We start from the raw sequence: 19,681 nt of genomic DNA on the forward strand, positions 1-19,681 counted from the left end.
TGCTAAACCTTGCCTGATTCAATGGGTCCTATTATTGCAAGAGTTTGATATGGAAATTCGTGATAAAAACGGGACAAAAAATCTAGTTGCAGATCATTTATCTAGATTGGAAAACGGAGAAGAGCATAATGAGAAAGAGGAGCAAATTGATGAAAATTTTCCGGATGAACAATTATTTTCGATTGGAAGTGAAGAAAAGCTACCTTGGTTTACGGATTATGTCAATTATTTGGTAGCTAATGTTGTGCCTCCGAACATGTCAAGGGAACAACTCAAAAATTACAATTCGGAGGTTAAGCATTATTATTGGGATGAGCCCATTCTCTTTCATCATTGTGCTAATCAAGTAATTAGAAGATGTGTCCTAGAAGAGGAGATGATTTCCATACTTACTCATTGTCATACTTTACATTGTGGTGGTCACTTTGGAGGAACAAGTACAACAACAAAAGTTTTGCAATGTGGGTTTTATTGGCCTACGTTATTTAAAGATGCTAGTGCCTTTGTTAAGAGTTGTGATCGTTGCCAAAGGACCAGTAATATATCTAGAAGAGATCAAATGCCAATGACTGGAATTTTGGAAGTTGAGTTGTTTGATGTGTGGGGAATAGATTTTATGGGACCGTTCCCATCATCTCATTATAATAAGTACATTTTGCTGGCAGTAGATTATGTTTCTAAATGGGTGGAAACTGCAGCAACTCCTACTTGTGATGGTAAGGAGGTGCTTAAATTCCTTCATAAAATATTTTTACCCAGTTCGGTACTCCAAGAGCAATTATTAGTGACAAAGGCAGTCATTCTTGTAACTAGTAATTCACAGCTCTATGCGCTCGTTATGGAGTTCATCATCGAAAGGTCCTGTTCTATCATCCACTTGCTAATGGTCAAGTTGAAGTGTCAAACCGGGAGATTAAAAGTATTTTAGAGAAAACTGTAAACACATCAAGGAAAGATTGGTCCAAAAAGCTTGATGATTCATTGTGGGCTTCAAGACCTTCAAGACTCCGATTGATATGTCACCATATCGGTTGGTGTTTGGGAAGGCATGTCATTTACCACTAGAACTTGAGCATCGAGCTTATTGGGTGGTGAAAAAGTTGAACGTTGATTTATTTATGGCGAGACAGAATAGGCTTCTAGAGTTGAATGAGCTTGATGAATTTCAAAATGAAGCCTATGAGAATGCAAAGATTTATAAAGAAAATTCTAAAGCATTTCATGATAAACGAATAATTAGAAAGGATTTCCAACCAGGAGACAAGATGTTGTTTTTTAATTATCGATTAAAGCTTTTTCCAGGAAAATTAAAGTCGAGATGGTCAGGTCCATTCACGATTGTTTCATTACCTTATGGAGCAGTACGGATTCACAGCGAGAAAACGAGACATTTTAAAGTGAATGGTCAGAGATTAAAGCATTATTTGGAAGGACCGGTGGAAAAGTGCAAGAATGTGATGGTTTTGGAACCCCTTTGAATTGGGTATTCAGCGTCCGACTAAATGACATTAACGACAGCGCTATAGGAGGCATTCCTAAACTTTATTTTAGTTTTTGTTTTAATTTTTAATTAGTTGAATAATTTTATTTTATTTTGTTTTGGATTTGTAAAGATTTATTTATTATTTTTAGTAAAATGTTTGTTAAAATCGTGCAATTCGTGAAAAGGTTGTTTTACAATCAGTTTGAAGGTCAAGTCACGACTTGAACTTGTAAGTCGCGACTTTAAACTAAATTAGAAAGCATGGAAAATTGAAGGCAGAGGTGAGCTGCGACTTGAGCTTATAAGTCGCGGCCCCAACACAAGTTAGAGAGCAAACGTGGCCTTGTAGCTGAGGCGGGCCGCGACTTGATTAGTTTGGGTCGCGGCGCCTGCGGAACAAAATTCTGAATAAAATTGATATGAGCCGTGATTTGCTATGCCTGGATCGTGGCGTGCCTCTGTCAGAAAAGGGAAGATTGGCTTAAATTCATTTTTTCTCAGCCTACACCCTTCATTTCACAATTTTCTTTCTTCCTACACAATTTATTTTGAAAAATCTCTCTCATTTCTTCCTTTATTCTTCTTCTTAAAATAACCCTATAGCCATACTCACAACTTCCTAGTTTCATTTTCCTTGTTTCTTTCTTTTCCTCTAACCCCAATTTTTCTATTGGTGGGCAATCTCTAAGACTAAAGGCACGTAATTTTATTTTTTCCTTTTTGATGTTCTTGAAGTGTTTGATTGAAGTAATTCTATAACGCCCTGGATAACCAAGACCGTTACACTGTGTGTTTATAAATGTGCAAGACTTGCTAACCAAGTCGTTTAGTTGAAAATGTGACCCTAAAACCATAATCGAGTTAGGTTTAAAAGATTTTGGTCATAAATAGATAAATTTTCATTTAGTTAAACATTTGGTACATGGGATCCCAAAAACAGGGTTTAAAGGACAATTACAAAATTTCAATAGTCATATACATTCACAAGCCACTCTAATGGAAAAATAGGCATTATAGGTTTTCCTGTCCCTATACTATCCCTCGGCTGTGGCGAACGAGTAGCTGACTATGTACATCCTGCCCCCAGAGCTCTCCAACTCAGGATTGGTCCACCTTACCCTTCCCTTTACCTGCACCACATAGCACCCGTGAGCCGAGGCCCAACAGGAAAACCATATAGCATAGCATAAATAATACAGACAATCAATGATTAATAAGGCAGTTAACTAGGCATTCAGCACATTATGACAGACACATAATCAGCACTGGAAATCAACAAATCATAAGCCATTTAAACCAGTATTCAACAAGCTATAAGCAACAACATAACAATAGTAAACATATCATAGCCATCATACAATACTCAGGGTCGACGCCCTTAGGAAGCACCCTCTCTTTAACCCACTGACTCCAGCTTGCTTAGGCCGAGCTCAATGATTGTTTAGCTAACCTCAACTCTCAATGGCTAAGCCGCGTTCTATGCGCAAATAACATTCCTGACACTCTTAGGCCATTTATTTCATGCTCGCATGGCATATCATAATCATACAACATTTTTACTCAATATAAGGAACCTTAGTCCCAACATAGCCACACAAAAAGGTGCAGTTTTCTTACCTTTGATTCTGAGCTGAGAAGGTGACCTGTTTCTGAGCACGGTCCTTAGCCTCAAGCCTTGGCGATAAACCTCAATTTGGGAGCTCAATTTCCAGCTGAATCCTCACACCAACTCAGCTTAAAACTCTTACTTTTCCTATGATTTCCAGCCCCAATTCCAGCTTAATTCCCCTTCAATTGCTTCAAAGATCACAGCCCCAAAGCCTAGTCTAGGCTCCTTTTGGATTCTTAGCTTCAAAGTCCACAAGGGAGAGTGAGAGAGGGAAGAATAGTGAGAGATGAGAGAGAGAAAGAGTTAAGAGCTTTTTTCCTTCTTTCTTTCCTTAAGTTATTCCCTATCCTTCTACTTTGTTCTAACATAAAGCTGAGTAAATCCTTAGACCTAGGAAATGACTAATTTTCCCTCCCAAATAAAACTAATCCTTTACTTAATCTAAGGGTATAATAGTCATTTGTTCCCAATTCCTGCTAATTTCTCGAGTGCTCCTAATATTTACCACTTAAATCCCGTCATCCAGTTAATCACCAATCTCCGATATATTTTTCTAAATTCCCGAAAATGCCCCAAGGTTCCCCTGAGCCGGGTATAAATCCCCTCCGTGACTATTAAGCCAATCTGCTCTCTAGGACCGTCTCAAACCATATACTGCAAATATATCCACATAATAATGTGGTCTCAACAATTTATCACATATAATCACATTTATGCCCTCAACAGGCCAAAATTACAAATACGCCCTTAAAAGCTAAACAGGGCCCACATGCATATTAATACTCATAAACATGCATTTCACATAACCATATATTCATATAATCATATAATCATGCGTCTAATCATTAAAATCACACATAAACCCATTATGCCCTCCCGAAACGCTAATCAAGGCCCTTAGGCCTTAATAGTGATTTTGGGTCGTTACATCTATCCCCTCCTACTGAGAATTTCGTCCTCGAAATTTACCTGAATAACTCGGGATACTGATCCCGCATTGCTGACTCAAGCTCCCAGGTCGCTTCCTCGATCCTTCTATTCCTCCATAACACTTTAACTAGAGGAATCGTCTTGTTCCGTAGAACCTTATCTTTCCTGTCTAAGACCTGAGCCGGTCGCTCCTTGTAAGACAAATCTGTCTGCAATTTTAAGTCCTCATGCTTCAACACGTGCGTTGTATCTGAGACATACTTCCGAAGTATAGAAACATGGAATACGTCATGAACTCCTGACAACAATGGTGGCAATCCTAACCTGTAAGCCACTTGCCCGATTCTCTGCAGGATCTCAAAGGGTCCAATGAATCTAGGGCTTAGCTTGCCCTTCTTCCGAAATCTTCTCACCCCTCGCAGTGGTGAGACTCGCAGAAACACGTGGTCCCCAACCTGAAACTCCACGTCCCTACGCTTAGGATCAACATAGCTTTTCTACTCTGCGAAGTGAGCATTCGAGCTCGGATCTTCTTAATGGCCTCATTAGCCTTCTGAACCATGTCTAGTCGCAAATACCTCCTATCACCTATCTTATCCCAATGAATGGGCGATCTACATCTTCTCCCACATAACATCTCATATGGAGCTACTCCAATCGTTGATTGATAACTGTTGTTGTATGAAAACTCAATCAACGAGAGATACTTACTCCAAGATCCCTCAAAATATATCACGCATGCTCTAAGAATATCCTCCAACAACTGAATCGTCCTCTCAGTTTGTCCATCGGTCTGAGGATGAAAGGTCGTGTTGAACTTCAACTGAGTTCCCATAGCCTTATGCAATCCACCCCAAAACTTGGAAGAAAAGATAGGATCCTAGTCTGATACTATAGACTTGGGAACCCCATGGAGACGCACAATATCCCTCACATACAGCTCCACATACTGATCCACAGTATAAGTTATTTTCACTGGAAGAAAGTGAGCTGACTTGGTGTATCTGTCTACTATCACCCACACCGAGTCATGAAGCCCCACTGTCCTCGGTAAACCTCCCACAAAATCCATCGTAATATCCTCCCATTTCCACTCAAGAATACGCAAAGGTTGTGGCTGCCTCGTTGGTTGCTGATGTTCAGCCTTCACTTACTGACAGGTCAAACACCTGGCCACGTACTCAACCACATCCTTCTTCATCCAAGGCCACTAGTGCAACATTCGTAGATCTTGATACATCTTCATGGTGCCTGGATGAAGTGAGTACGGCGTGGTATGTGATTCATCCAGTATCTCACGTCTAATCCCCACATCAGTCGAAACACAGATCTGACCCTGATACCGTAGTAAACCAACCTCAGAATGGAATAATCCTTAGCTGCTCTCGCTAAGACATTCTCCCTAACTTCCTTTAGCTGCACATCAACCATCTGACCCTCCTTAATCCGCTCAAGCAGGGTCGACTTCAAAGTAATATTGGCCAATCGGCCCATGACCAACTCTATCCTCGCTCTGGACATCTCTTCTGCCAACTCTCTCGATATCTGAGTAGAACTAAACAACTACCCCGAGCCTCTCCGGCTCAATGCATCCACCACTACATTGGCTTTTCCTGGGTGATAAAGAATATCACAGTCATATTCCTTTACCAATTCCAGCCAACATCTTTGCCTCATGCTTAGGCCTTTCTGGGTGAAGAAATATTTCAAACTCTTGTGATCGGTGTATATCTCACACTTCTCTCCATACAGATAATGTCGCCACACCTTCAGTGCAAATACCACTGTTGCTAACTCCAGATCATGGGTACGATACCGCTTCTCATATTCCTTCAACTATTGTGATGCATAGGCTATAACCTTCTCGTTCTGCATCAACACACATCCAAACCTAACCTCGACCCGTCACAATATACCACAAACTTTCCTTCCTCCGAAGGAAGACTCAACACAGGCGTTGTAATAAGTCGTCGCTTCAATTCTTGAAAACTGTTCTCACACTTGTCTGACCATAAGAACTTCAAATTCTTCTGTGTCAATTCTATCATCAGTGCACCAATCTTCGAGAACCCTTCCACAAACCATCTATAGTAACTTGCTAATCCGAGGAAACTTCTAACCTCTGAGGCGTTCCTTGGCCTTGGCCAATCTCTTGTTGCCTCCACCTTAGATGGATCCACCTTAATCCCATCCTCACCAACAATATGTCCAAGGAATATCACTTCTGGTAGCCAAAGCTCACACTTCTTAAATTTCACGTACAACCGGTGTTCTCTTAATCTCTGGAAGACCTGTCGAAGATGTTGCTCGTGCTCTACCTCTGAACTGGAGTACACTAGGATATCATTGATGAAGACAATCACAAACTGGTCTAAGAGGTCCTTGAACACATTGTTCATTAGGTCCATGAAGGGTGCTGGGGCATTGGTCAAACCAAATGACATGACCAAAAACTCGTAGTGCCCATACCTTGTTCGGAAGGTCGTCTTTGGTATATTCTCATCCTTGATCCTCAGCTGGTGATAACCAGATCGAAGATCAATCTTTGTGAATACTGTCTTTCCCTGCAGCTGATCAAACAAGTCGTTGATCCTTGGTAGAGGGTACTTATTCTTGATGGTCAACTTGTTCAACTCTCTCTAGCTATATACATCCTCAGAGTCCCTTCCTTCTTCTTCACAAACAAAATCGGAGCACCCCATAGCGAGTAGCTAGGCCTGATAAACCCTAAATACAGAAGCTCATGCAGTTGTATCTTCAATTCTTTCAGTTTCGTCGGTGCCATCCTATAAGGTTCCCTCGACACTGGCTCTATCCCCAATGCCAAATCAATGATGAACTGAATCTACCTGTGCGGTGGCAGCCCTGGTAAATCCTCAGGGAACACATCCAAAAACTCACGAACTAACCTGGTTTCTCACGGCCCTGTTGGCAAAACTCTGTTAGTATCCACCACACTAGCTATACATCCTCCCTGTAATAGGTCCCTAGCCCTCAGCACTGATATCATGGGTATGCGTGGTCCACATACCGCACCCACGAAAACAAAGGGATCCTCTCCCTCAGGCTCAAAATTCACCATCTTCTTCCTGCAATCAATAGTAGCCCCATATCTGACCAGCTAATCCATCCCTAGAATCATGACAAAGTCCACCATACCTAACTCAATCAAGTCTGCTGACAACTTCCTACCATCAACCACCACTGTCAATGCTATAATCCATCTCCTAGATATCACCAACTCCCCAGTAGGCAGTATAGTCCCAAAGCCTGCAATATAATACTCACTAGGTCTACACAAACTATCAATCACCTTACTTGAAACAAATGAATGTGTAGCACCAGAGTCAATCAATATAGTAAAAGGAGAGCCAACGCTAGAAAGCTGACCTGTCACCACCAAGGGACTAGCCTCGGCCTACATCAAGGTGAACACTCGAGCTGAAGTCAAGCTGTCCACCTTCCCTGCTTCCCTTTTCTTCACTGTTGAGCAGTCCTTCTTGAGGTGTCCCACCACCCCACACACATAACAGGCCTTGGCTCGACATTCACTCAAATAACGTCTTCTGCACCTCGCGCACTCGGGGTAACTTCTCCATGTGTCACCCCCCTGGCGGCCACCCTGAACACGCCGACCCCTCATATTAGGACCAGCAGTGGTCGAAGTGTTAGGGGTCTTCCTCTTCAGATCACTGCGGCCTCCGCCCCTACCAGAACCTGTATATGGAGGCACTACTCTACGAACCTCCCGTCTCGCAACATTCTCCCTCCAAATCTTGTTCTCCGCTTCCTCAGTGGTAAGAGCCTTCTCAACAACCTGGGCATAAGTTGTTCCCCAAGGTACTATTGTAATTCTCACATCTCATGCTATCATAGCATTAAGCCCTCTGATAAATCTATCATGCCTAGCTGCATTAGTAGGCACTAAGTCTGGTGCGAACTTTGCAAGCCTGTCAAACTTCAGGGTGTATTCTGTAACTGTCATGTTTCCCTAAACCAACCCCACAAACTCATTTACTTTTCTTGCCCTTATGGCAATGTTATAATACTTTTGACTAAATAAATCATTGAATCCATCCCAACCCAGAGTAGTAACTGTTGGGGTTTTATGCCCTAATTAAAATCCAAATTATTTGCAATCTCATTTTATTATCAGTAAAAGAATAGAAATCATTTTTTGACTTGATCAATCACTTTGCTCACATGTTTTATTTTCATGATTATTTGTTTAATATAAACTTCTATTAAATCCCGAGCATATAGCTAATCTTATTTATAGTGACTTAATCACAATGGAATATAAATATGATTATATGTTCAAAATAAGTTAGTCCTAAGATTAGTCAGTGCACATGATTTACACTGACTTGCCAATCTATGATAAGATCTACTTACACATTACAGTGTTATGTTCTTTCCACAACATTAGCAAAATAGATAAGACTGGGTGTATTTGTTACATCGGATAGGACCGATATTGACAGTTGATAAGATAAGTAAACATACCGTTATTATCTATTCTAGTCATATCACATAGTTGACCATAGGTCAATTCAATTTGAATTCTGAGTGGTTAGTATTCTAACTGATTGTATTATTTGAGTTCTTTGACTTTTTCATTACCAGCTTACCCTACGGACTAGCCCATACTTACATCTTGGGAACTCGGTTGTATAATTGGGTGGGAGTGTTAATCATAGACATGAACATCTATAGCGTCTGATGGAGAAGTGAAATGATGGTTTCCTTTTAGTTTGGTTCAAGGTGTTGAATGATAGAGATCGCATTTCAGTAATTAAATTAGTTTACTAAAATATCATTTACAAGGAACTAAGTGTTTTAAGGATAAAATACAATGAGGGGTAAAACAGTATTTTTGTCCTATCTCATTATAGACCGTCTACAGAGGATTGAGTGACAATTATGGTTGTAACAATAGATAATTAATAGCATATCTATATTTGTTATAGAGTGTTCTATGAATTCAAGGTGCAATTTCGAGTCTATAGTGGAGTCATGAGGAATTAATAAGTTAGTAAATTTATTTGTTAGATTTATGATAACTTATTGGAGCTTGATTTCATAGGCCCATGGTCCCCATTGTACCTTGGATAAAATCCTCTAGATAGTCTCAATTAATTGATTTAATTATCAATTAGAATTATTAAAGTTGACTAGGTCAATTTTGGATAGTTTCACACAGTTATGTAATTTAGAGAAGAAAAGAGAATTAGGAAAGATTTATTAATTAAGATAAATTTGTATCTAAATTAATAAATAAATGTAAATCAAGGTTCAAATTATGAATAATTAATTTGATAAAAGATTGAAATAATTATTTAATTAATTAAATCAATAAAAAATAATACAGGACTTGATTTTAAGTCCAATGGGCTTATAATCAAATGGGAAATTTCACGGGCCTAAAGCCCATGATAATTTCGACTTAGGGCTGTTCATTGGCTATTATTTTATTGATTTTTTAATTAAATTAAATGACCTGATTGAGTCAATAAAAGGAGTGCTTGGAGAGAAGTCAAAACACAAGTTTGACAAGTCGCGAGTCAGATTTTCTGATAGGTTTTAGATTCTCTCTAAACACAAGTCCTTTTCTAAGCCTCTTTGTTATTTTCTCTTCTTCTCTCTGTATCTATCTCATGTGTTGAGAATTTCCAACTCTAGTCTAGATGATTCTAGGGATACATTGGAAGACTGTGAAGAAATTAGAAGAATGGTTCAATTTCTTGATAATACTCTGCGACATAAAGGATACAAGAGTTAGAGAAACTGAAGGAAGGACTCTTTCATTCCGCTGTGTATACTGTAAGTATTCTTATCTTTGTTTCTCTTTGAATTCAATTTTAGAAACATGTTCTAGGTTATCTCATATTAATTTTTTTAATATTAGATCTACATGAAAATAAATAAAGATCCTGTATAAGTTTTCCAACAGTAACATCTCTAGTCTGTGATGCCACTTCCCACCAAATGCGGGCATCCTCTCTCAACATGTATATGGCAAAGGCCACTTAGTCATTACCCTCTACCCTCATTAAATCTAGGATAGCGGTAATCATACTCATCCATTGTCCGGTCTTCAGTGGATCAGGTCCTCCCTCGAAAGTTGGAGGATGCTGTCTCCTGAACCGCTCATACAACGACTCCCATCTATTTCCAACTTCCAGTGTTTGTACAACTGGTGCCACAATAGGTGGCATAATAGATGCAGCACTCCTTGACAGAGCGTGCTATCTCAGTAGATGGATCTGCTCTTCTTGGCTCTGAAGTCGGGCTTGCATGTCTGCCATAATCTGTTCCCGGTTCTCAGGGACTAGCAGAGGGTTCTGGCCCTGGTCATCATCTCTAGCCTCGGACCCAATGCCGGCTAAACATATAGATCGCCTCGGACGCATAGCTGTCCAAGTTAATCTATAATCAACTACTCGGCAGTCAGATTATGATGACAGAGTAACAATCTTTCTATGAATCACCATTGGAACACAACCAATCACAAGCAATCAAGATATGGCAATTATCCAAATATTCATCCACATGCAACAACAATGCTAATAAGCATGCCTCAATATCATCACACAACAGTCAAGGGCTAGGCCTTATCAATAACTCATGCTCCCTATTAATCAAACAAATTAGAGTATTCATATTCCTTTCCAAACACTTAAGCATATAAACATGAATTACCAAACCCTGAGTCAAGCTTGTCTTTAGCGGCGAATGTACATGTCCAACCAGTCTTTAGGAACCCTTAAACCTAGACGGCTTTGACACCAAGTTGTAATGCCCTGGATAACCAAGATCGTTACACTGTGTGTTTATATATGTGCAAGACTTTCTAACTAAATCGTTTAATTGAAAATGTGACCCTAAAACCATAATTGAGTTAGGGTTAAAATATTTTGGTCATAAATAGATAAATTTTCATTTAGTTAAACATTTGGTACATGGGATCCCAAAAAATAGGGTTTAATGGAAAATTACAAAATTTCAAAAGTCATATACATTCACAAGCCTCTCTAATGGAAAAATACGCATTTTAGGTTTTCCTGTCCCTATACTATCCCTCGGCCGTGGCGGATGAGCAACTGACTATGTACATCCTGCCTCCAAAGCTTTCCAACTCAGGATTGGTCCACCTTACCCTTGCCTTTACCTACACTACGTAGCACCCGTGAGCCGAGGCCCAACAAGAAAATCATAGAGCATAGCATAAATAATACAGACAATCAATGATTAATAAGGTAGTTATATAGGTATTCAGCACATTATGACAAACAAAAAATCAACACTAGAAATCAACAAATCATAAGCCAATTAAACCAATATTCATTAAGCTATAAGCAATAACATAACAATAGTAAACATATCATAGTCATCATACAATACTCAAGGTCGATGCCCTTAGGCTGCACCCTGTATTTAACCCACTGACTCCAGCTCTCTTAGGTCGAGATTGTTTAGCTAACCTCTGCTCTTAGTGGCCGAGCCGCGTCCTGTGCGCAAATAACATTCCCGACACTCTTAGGCCGTTTATTTCATGCTGACATGGCATATCATAATCATACATCATTTGTGCTCAATATAAGGAACCTTAGTCCCAACACAGCCACACAAAAGGGTGCAGTTTTCTTACCTTTGATTCCGAGCAGAGAAGGTGAACTGGTTCCGAGCACGGTCCTTAGCCTCGAGTCTGGGCGATAAACCTCAATTTGGTAGCTCAATTTCCAACTGAATCCTCACACCAACTCAGCTCAAAACTCTGACTTTTCCTCTGAATTCCAGCCCCAATTCCAGCTTAATTCCCCTTCAATTACTTCAAAGATCACAGCCCCAAAGCCTAGTCTAGGCTCCTTTTGGATTCTTAGCTTCAAAGTCCACAAGGGAGAGTGAGAGAGGGAAGAATCGTAAGAGATGAGAGAGAGAGAGAGAGAGAGAGAGAGAGAGAGAGAGCTGAGAGCCTTTTTCCTTCTTTCTTTCCTTGTGTTATTCCTTATCCTTCTATTTTGTTCTAACATAATGCTGAGTAAATCCTTAGACCTAGGAAATGATTATTTTTCCCTCCCAAATAAAACTAATCATTTACTTAATCTAAGGGTATAATAGTCATTTGTTCCCAATTCCCGCTAATTCCTTGAGTGCTCATAATATTTACCACTTAAAACTCGTCATCCAGTTAATCGCCAATTATTTACCCAATGTCTGATATTCCCCGATATATTTTTCTAAATTCTCAAAAATACTCCCAGGCTCCCTCGAGCTAGGTATAAATCTTCACCGTGACTATTTTTCCACTAAGACCGTCTCGAGCCATATACTGCAAATATATCCACATAATAGTGTGGTCTCAACAATTTATCACATATAATCACTTTTATGCCCTCAATGGGCAAAAATTACAAATACGCCCTTAAAAGCTAAATAGGGCCCACATGCATTTAATACTCATAAACATGCATTTCACATAACCATATATTCATATAATCATATATCATGCGTCTAATCATTAAAATCACACATAAACCCATTATGCCCTCCCGGTGCGCTAATCAAGGCCCTTAGGCCATAATAGTGATTTTGGGTCGTTACAAATTCTGTGACAAGAGATTGAATTGGATGTTTCAAATACATTGTTAGTCTATATAGAGTCTTTGAGTTGGTATTTTTGGAGTTAATCAGTTGAGGAAAGTACGATAAAATAGTGGAAGTGCTGCCAAATTTTTGTTGTCATATTTGATACATTGTGTGATTATGGGTCCCCGAAAAAAATATACTAGGGCTGCTTCTTCTAAAAGTGCCAATCGCCCTTCCACTTCCCGCACCCAACCACCTCAACCTCAGCCAGCCCCGCCCCCACCACCCCCTCCTCAAGAATTTGATCCCACTCGTTTTATTAGTAAGGATGCCTTTGATCATTATCAAAGGTTATCTCAGCGTCCAATAATGTAAGAGAGAGGAATTTAATATCAAGATTGACCCTTATCTCCAAGAAACTTATGACCTCATTCGGGCTGATATTTAACGCTGTCGTTGGAAACTTTTGTTGGATGATAAAATGCCCAAGGCTAAGTGTTCTATGGTCTATGAGTTTTATGCAAATTTTCTTGGAGCAGTTAATAGGAAGGTTTTTGTGATAGGGGTTTTGGTGGAATGTAATATTGATACTATTGATGCCTTATATCAATTACCGATGTTGTCGCAAGAAGACAATGAATATTATCAATTGGCTTATAATAGTGAGATTGATTGGGTTGAAGTGGCTGAAACGTTAGGCATTACTGGTGCTACTTTTGTAATGCAAAATGGAGAACTGAAGCATTTTCAACGGTTTCAAATGAATCAGGTGGCGAAGGCCTGGACTCTCTTTGTGAGTGTGTGGCTTATGCCTAACACTCACTTATCTGAAGTGGGAATTGATCAGTGTCTTCTTGTTTATGCTATTATGACGGGACTCTCTGTCGATATCGGGTGAGTTATCCGCACTGTATCTGGTATTTATGCCGATTGACTACCACTGCAGGTTTGGGGCATGGATTAATTATTACTGATCTATGTGAAGTGTGGGAGGTACCTAAGTATCCTAGTGATATTTATCTGAAGGCAATGGGGCCCATTTCTTGCACTTCAGTGTTTAAATTCAATGCCCACTCTTTGGAGCCACTTGCAGCACAGCCCCGGCCTATTTGAGTTGAAGAAGAAAGAGATGCAACTGATGAACCGCTTCATGCCAATGCTCAACTAGAAGAATCAATAGCAGTTGAGGAGGAGAGGAGAGGAGCATATCTTCCATATTTGGCACTTGAGGCTCCACCAGATCCGTAATTGGCCAGATTGGATTATATTATCTGGAAAAACCAACACACTCATAATTATTTGGGGGAGCTTCATGATTATCTTCAAGCTCAAGCAGATAGAAAAAATGAGTTGGTTTACCGGTGGCCAAATCATAAGGTGGACATACAATATTTTCCTTATCCACCACCTTGGCATCCTTTTCCAGATCCACCACCTTTTTGAAATGATTCGCACCAGGCAAGTTTTCTTTCTTTACTTATTTTTAAACATCGGGGACAATGTTTAGCTTAAGTTTGAGGGAGGGAGCTTATTTTTATGTTGTTTTGTTTGTGTTGTTTGTTTAGTTTGTGTTAGTTGTTTAGTTTGTGTTAGTTGTTTAATGTAGAATTTTATTTTAGTGTGTTTAGTACCAACATGAATGATGGTTGACAACAAGTGCTAATGAGAATAAAGTGAATGTTATGCGTATAATCCAAAGAAAATGAAATCTGAAAAAAAATCTGTGTGTTTTATTGAACACTCCGTTAGTTCATTTTAGTTTAGACAACATTTGTTGAATATCTTGTCATGATGTTTAAATTGATGTTTTTGATATTGATTATGCTTGCTGAAATTGGGTGGTGGAATGATGAATGGAAAGTGGAATTTATTTTCTACAATTCTAGAACATGCTTACTTGTTATTTGAGGCAAAATAATATATCATGTATGCTTAAGAATATGATTTAGGCTATCATTTGTACCGTTTGAGCTTTTCTTGCCGACCTGAAATTAATTGATCCTTTGTTTACCCATTTTGAGCCTAACATTGTATCTTTTGTTCTAAGCCACTATTTAAACCTAATACTTGAAACTTGGTTATATATCCATCCCTAATATACTATGAGCACATGATTGAAAAAAAGTTGTGGGGATTGATGTGTAATGGGGTTTATTTGTGAATATAGTGGGATTAGAAAATGAAAAGTGCAAAAGAATAGAGAGAGTATATATATTGAAAAAAAAATTCAATAAAAACTACACTCCCAATATGAATATATAAAAGAATCAAGTTTGGGGGAGTGTAGTTATCATCTGAAAAATAAATATTTTACATCTCTCTAAATAAAAACAAGAAAGGGGATTATGGGATTGTATTACTATAGGAGTAAAGTCAGTGATTGCTGGTCATGTGCTTATAGTAGAGTGAGCTTAAAAATTACTTTTTTATCTACCTTGACCTAAGCCATCATTACAACCTTATACAAGTCATATTTATTCTTATGCATATAATGATTTATATTAGTAGAGAATAGCAAGTAAGTGAGCTTATGGAATTATTTTGTTTGAATGGATTGATTGGAAAGAATTTGGTCAACATAATTTATTTCAAATTCGTTTATTTAAAGATCATGACTTGATAATCCAAATTGTTAGTAGATTAAAGTGTGTTGATGGAGTGTTTAGATCAAAATTCTGGATTGAATAAACTGTTGAGTAGTTTTCTGAGAATTATATGATTAGCATTCATGATTTTGAGGCATAAGTGTTGTTGTTGGTACAATTCATGTTGTGGACGTTGTCTTAGTTGTTAGAGTCTAGGTTTGTTTTGAGTCCTTTGTTCGAGGGCGAACAAAGAGTAAGTTTGGGGGAGTTTGATAACTTCGTTTTAGTGTCATTTTAGAATGTGTTTTTGATGTAATCTTGAGTCTTTATGTTTGTTTTGTGCAAGAATACGCTTTTGTTTGTCTTTATTGTAGGTTGGGCGTTGAATCATGAGAAAAATGTAAAAAGAAGAGAAAATGGTGGAAAACTGAAGCTTTTGGTGGTTGTTCGACTCAAAATGGTCCTAAGGATGAGCTAAAATCAGTTTTTGATGAAGGAATGAGGTTGAAAGGCATAAATTGGGAAATAATGGAATTAGAGTCACGACACAAGCTTAAGGGCTACGACTTTAGTCAAGTTAGAAGCTACAAAGTTTGTGAAGGGAATTAAAGCCTCGACTTGCACTTATAAGTCGAGGCACTAGTGGAAGTTAGAGGCTAAATCAGGAGGACATCAAGACACAGGCAGCGACTTGATAGTGCCTGAGTCACGGCGCCTGAAGACCTACACAGATTTAGAAGGGCTTTAAAATAGACACGAGCTGTGACCTAGGAAAGGCCTAGTCGCAGCCTGCATATGAAAAAAAAGGGATTCGTGATTTTTTTAGTATAAATTCAAACTTGATGTTTAATTAGGGTTAGGTCAGATTTTAATTACGAGTTTAGAGATTAATTTTGATTCTGAGATTAGTTTTTCTGAACTCTCATATTTTTTATTTCTTCTTCAAGTCTTTGAAACTTATGTTTCTAAATTATTATTTTGTTGATTTAGTCATGTCTGATATGGACTAAACATTTTTATCTAGGGTTTAATGTAGTCACTTGGATTTCTATTTAATTTTATTATGATATTCTATTGATTCTTCTTCTTGATTATAATCTATACAATGTTTACTTAATGCTACTAAATACCTGCAATATGTTTAAGTTTATCACAGAGATGTAGAAAAACTGTATATAGGATGAGATCTTATATCTTGAAAAGGAATAGAAATCGATTTATGTTAACCTGTTATTAGAATAGGAAGAAAGAAATTTAGAATTGATTAATAAAATTAGTATAATGAAAAGTTGATGAAGTTAATACCCTAGGTCTTTTTATTATTGATTTTAATCTTTTGATTAGTTATTTTGTTCACGGTTATTTAAAATTCTATAAATAGATTTATTCATCTAAATTTTTTTTGCCAAATGGAAATTAAAGACCAATTATTGATAATTGGTTAATAGTTCTTTGTGGGAATGATACTTTATTTACTATCTATATTACTTGAATCGATTGTGTGCACTTGCGTATCATATTTTCACGATCAGTATGTCGAGCCTTATTTTAGCACAAGCTTGATGGACCCCATGGAGGCTAACCTTTTTTGGTAAATATGAATAGTGTGATTGTAAATTACAAGGAACTAGGCCCATTTTTTCTAGTATGGAATTATACAACAAATTAATCGATCTCCCATTGTCAACAAGAGCTCAATGCACCTTTATTTTTGCTAGTTGGATGTGGTGTTGTAAATAAGTGTTGGGCTTTTTGATACAACATGAAACTAGCACGAGTCTGGGAGGCACGAACACAACATGACACGAAAAAATATGGGCATGGGACCGACACGATACCATGTTGCAAATTAGCACGATACGACACGAAAAATATGAGATTAAGCATGACATGACATGAAAAGTAAGCATGTATATAAATGCTCGAAAATATGACACGTAAAAAAAGCTTGAATAAACTCATAAATATAAAATTTTATAATTAAGTTTTTAAATTGCTTTTATTATTATTATTTTGAAGGAGCTTTTACTATTAATTCATATGTCAAAAAAAACATTTCAGAAATAGTGAACATATCACCCCAAAAAAAAACAATAGTATATATATATTTATAACCTACATGCTACTTCACTAACCCTAAAACATTTGCTTCCTTCCCTCATTCCCTTCAATAGTCGCTTCCCTCTCTTATTCCTCTTTCTCCCTCACTGCCTTCCTCACTTCGCCACCTTCTCTATCTTGTCATCTTCCTCACTTTGTCCCTGCAACCCTCTCTCTCGCCGTCTCCATTCTCACATACTCTCCCCCTGTAACGACCCAAATTTACTAATAGGGCTTAAGGGCCTTGATTAGTGTGCCGGGAGGGCATAAATGGAATATATGTGATTTAATGATTTAAAGCATGTTATATGACTATTTGAATACTTGTGATGCATGACTATGTGTATTAGTATGCATGTAGGCCCTGATTAGGTTAGAAGGGCATAATCGTAATTTTGGCCCGTTGCGAGCATAACTGTATATATATATGTGATAATTGTTGAGACCACATTATTATGTGGATATATCTGTGATCTGTGACTCGAGACGATCCTAGTGAGCAGATTAGCGAAAAAGTCATGGCGGGGATTTATACCTGGCTTAGGGCGAGCCTAGGGGTATAAATGGGAATTTAGAGAATATATTGAGGTTAATTTTGATAATGAGGAATATAATTGGTGATTAATTAGGTATCGAGAAGTAAGCGGAAAATGTTAGAGACACTCGAGGAATTAGCGGGAATTGGGTAAAATGACTAAAATGCCCCTAAGTGGATTAAAAGACTTGGGATTAAAGGGGAGGGCATTATGGTCATTTGGCTTTTAAGAGATAGGTATTGCTGAGGCTTTATGTTAGTGGAAGTGGTAGAATAATATAGAAGTCTGGGGAAAGAAAGAAAAGAAGGAAAAGAAAGAAAAAGAAAGGGAAGAAAACAGAGTTGTTTTTCTAAGGGTCGGTTGGTGATCTCCTTCACCATTTTCTTGAGGTATTTTGGAGCAGAAACCCAGGGGAAACCAGGTTAAGCTTGAGGCAAGAGTTCTTGGTCTGACTTGAAGATTTTGCAATGGTTTAGCAAGGATAAGCCATTTGGTTGAGGTAAGACTTTGAAGTTTCTTCAGTTCTGGCTTTGATTTTTAACTAAGGTATCTAAGCTGAATTGATGGGGAATTCTAGGGAAGTTGGAGCCAAGGATTGAGGAAGAGAAGGATAAGGAGGTCTAGAGGCAACTTAAGGTCGAATTTCCATCAAAGGTATAAATTCTGAGGTTTAAACTTTGAAGTTTTTATTGTGTTTTGTTGAATTCTGAAGTCTAGGAGTGACCATGATGAATTTTGGGATTAAAGGTGCATGTGGTTAGATTTTATGTTGTTATGATGCTTGGGATGATTTAGACATGCTAGTGAGCTTGATTTTGAGTTTGGTGAAGGTTTGGAGAAGTTTTGGTTAAGTTTGGCTCAGGGAAATCGCAGGTAGGGAAAATGTGGTGTTGGCAGTCTGTGACTAGCGCTACAGCGCTAGGCCACGTTTCCTGAGGGTATTTTGGTTCTTTTTGTAGCGCTGTAGCGCCCTCCAATGAGCGTTGTAGCACTACCCTGTCTTCAGAAAGGGATTTTAGGGTTATTTTCAAGGGTTTTTGACCAAGGGTTTGGGGTTCGATTCCACCACCCTGTTTGGTGGAATTAGAACTTCCCGGGGGCTCGGGACTGGTCCCGAGGCTAGGTTTTGGACTTGAGGATTGGTGATGACTTCGGCCTATGATTGTGTTTAGGTTCGCGCTAGGGCTCGGGAAGGATCGTGCTTGAGGATCACAGTGAACAAAGCCAGCAAATCCAAAGGTAAGAAAAATGCACCCGGTTATATGTTTGTGGTGGGACTAAGAGCTCCCAATATTTGTATAATGTCAATGATGCTATTACGCCATGGGACATGTGATAGCGGCCTAAGGGTGCCGTATTCAATATTTGCGCACAGGGTGCGGCTTGGCCACTGGTAGCCGAGGATAGCTTATTATTCACCGAGCTCAGTTTAAGCGGGCCAGAGTCAATGGGATAACGGAGGGTGCGGCCTGAGGGCGCTAACCCTAGTTATCATTTGTAAATTGATATATGATATGAGTTGATATGTTTAGTATGCTGAATACTTGGTTATTCTGAATGTTTATGTGGTTGTGCACATGTTTATGCAATGTGAGATATTGAATTGGTTGTTGATTGCTTATGCTCTGTTGTTGTGCTTTCTTGCTGGGCCTTGGCTCACGGGTGCTACGTGGTGCAGGTAAAGGTAAAGGCAAGTTGGACCAATCCTGAGATGGAGAGCTGCGGGGTTGAATGTACATTGTTCGGTCGCCATGGCCGAGGAGTGGACCAGGACAAAGATTGCCTAATTGTCTGTTTTGCCTTAATATGGCTACTACTGTATTTAATTCCTGCATCTTTTGTAAATGGT

This window comes from Humulus lupulus, chromosome 6 (genome assembly GCF_963169125.1).
Source record: "Humulus lupulus chromosome 6, drHumLupu1.1, whole genome shotgun sequence".
NCBI classification, from domain to species: domain Eukaryota; kingdom Viridiplantae; phylum Streptophyta; class Magnoliopsida; order Rosales; family Cannabaceae; genus Humulus; species Humulus lupulus.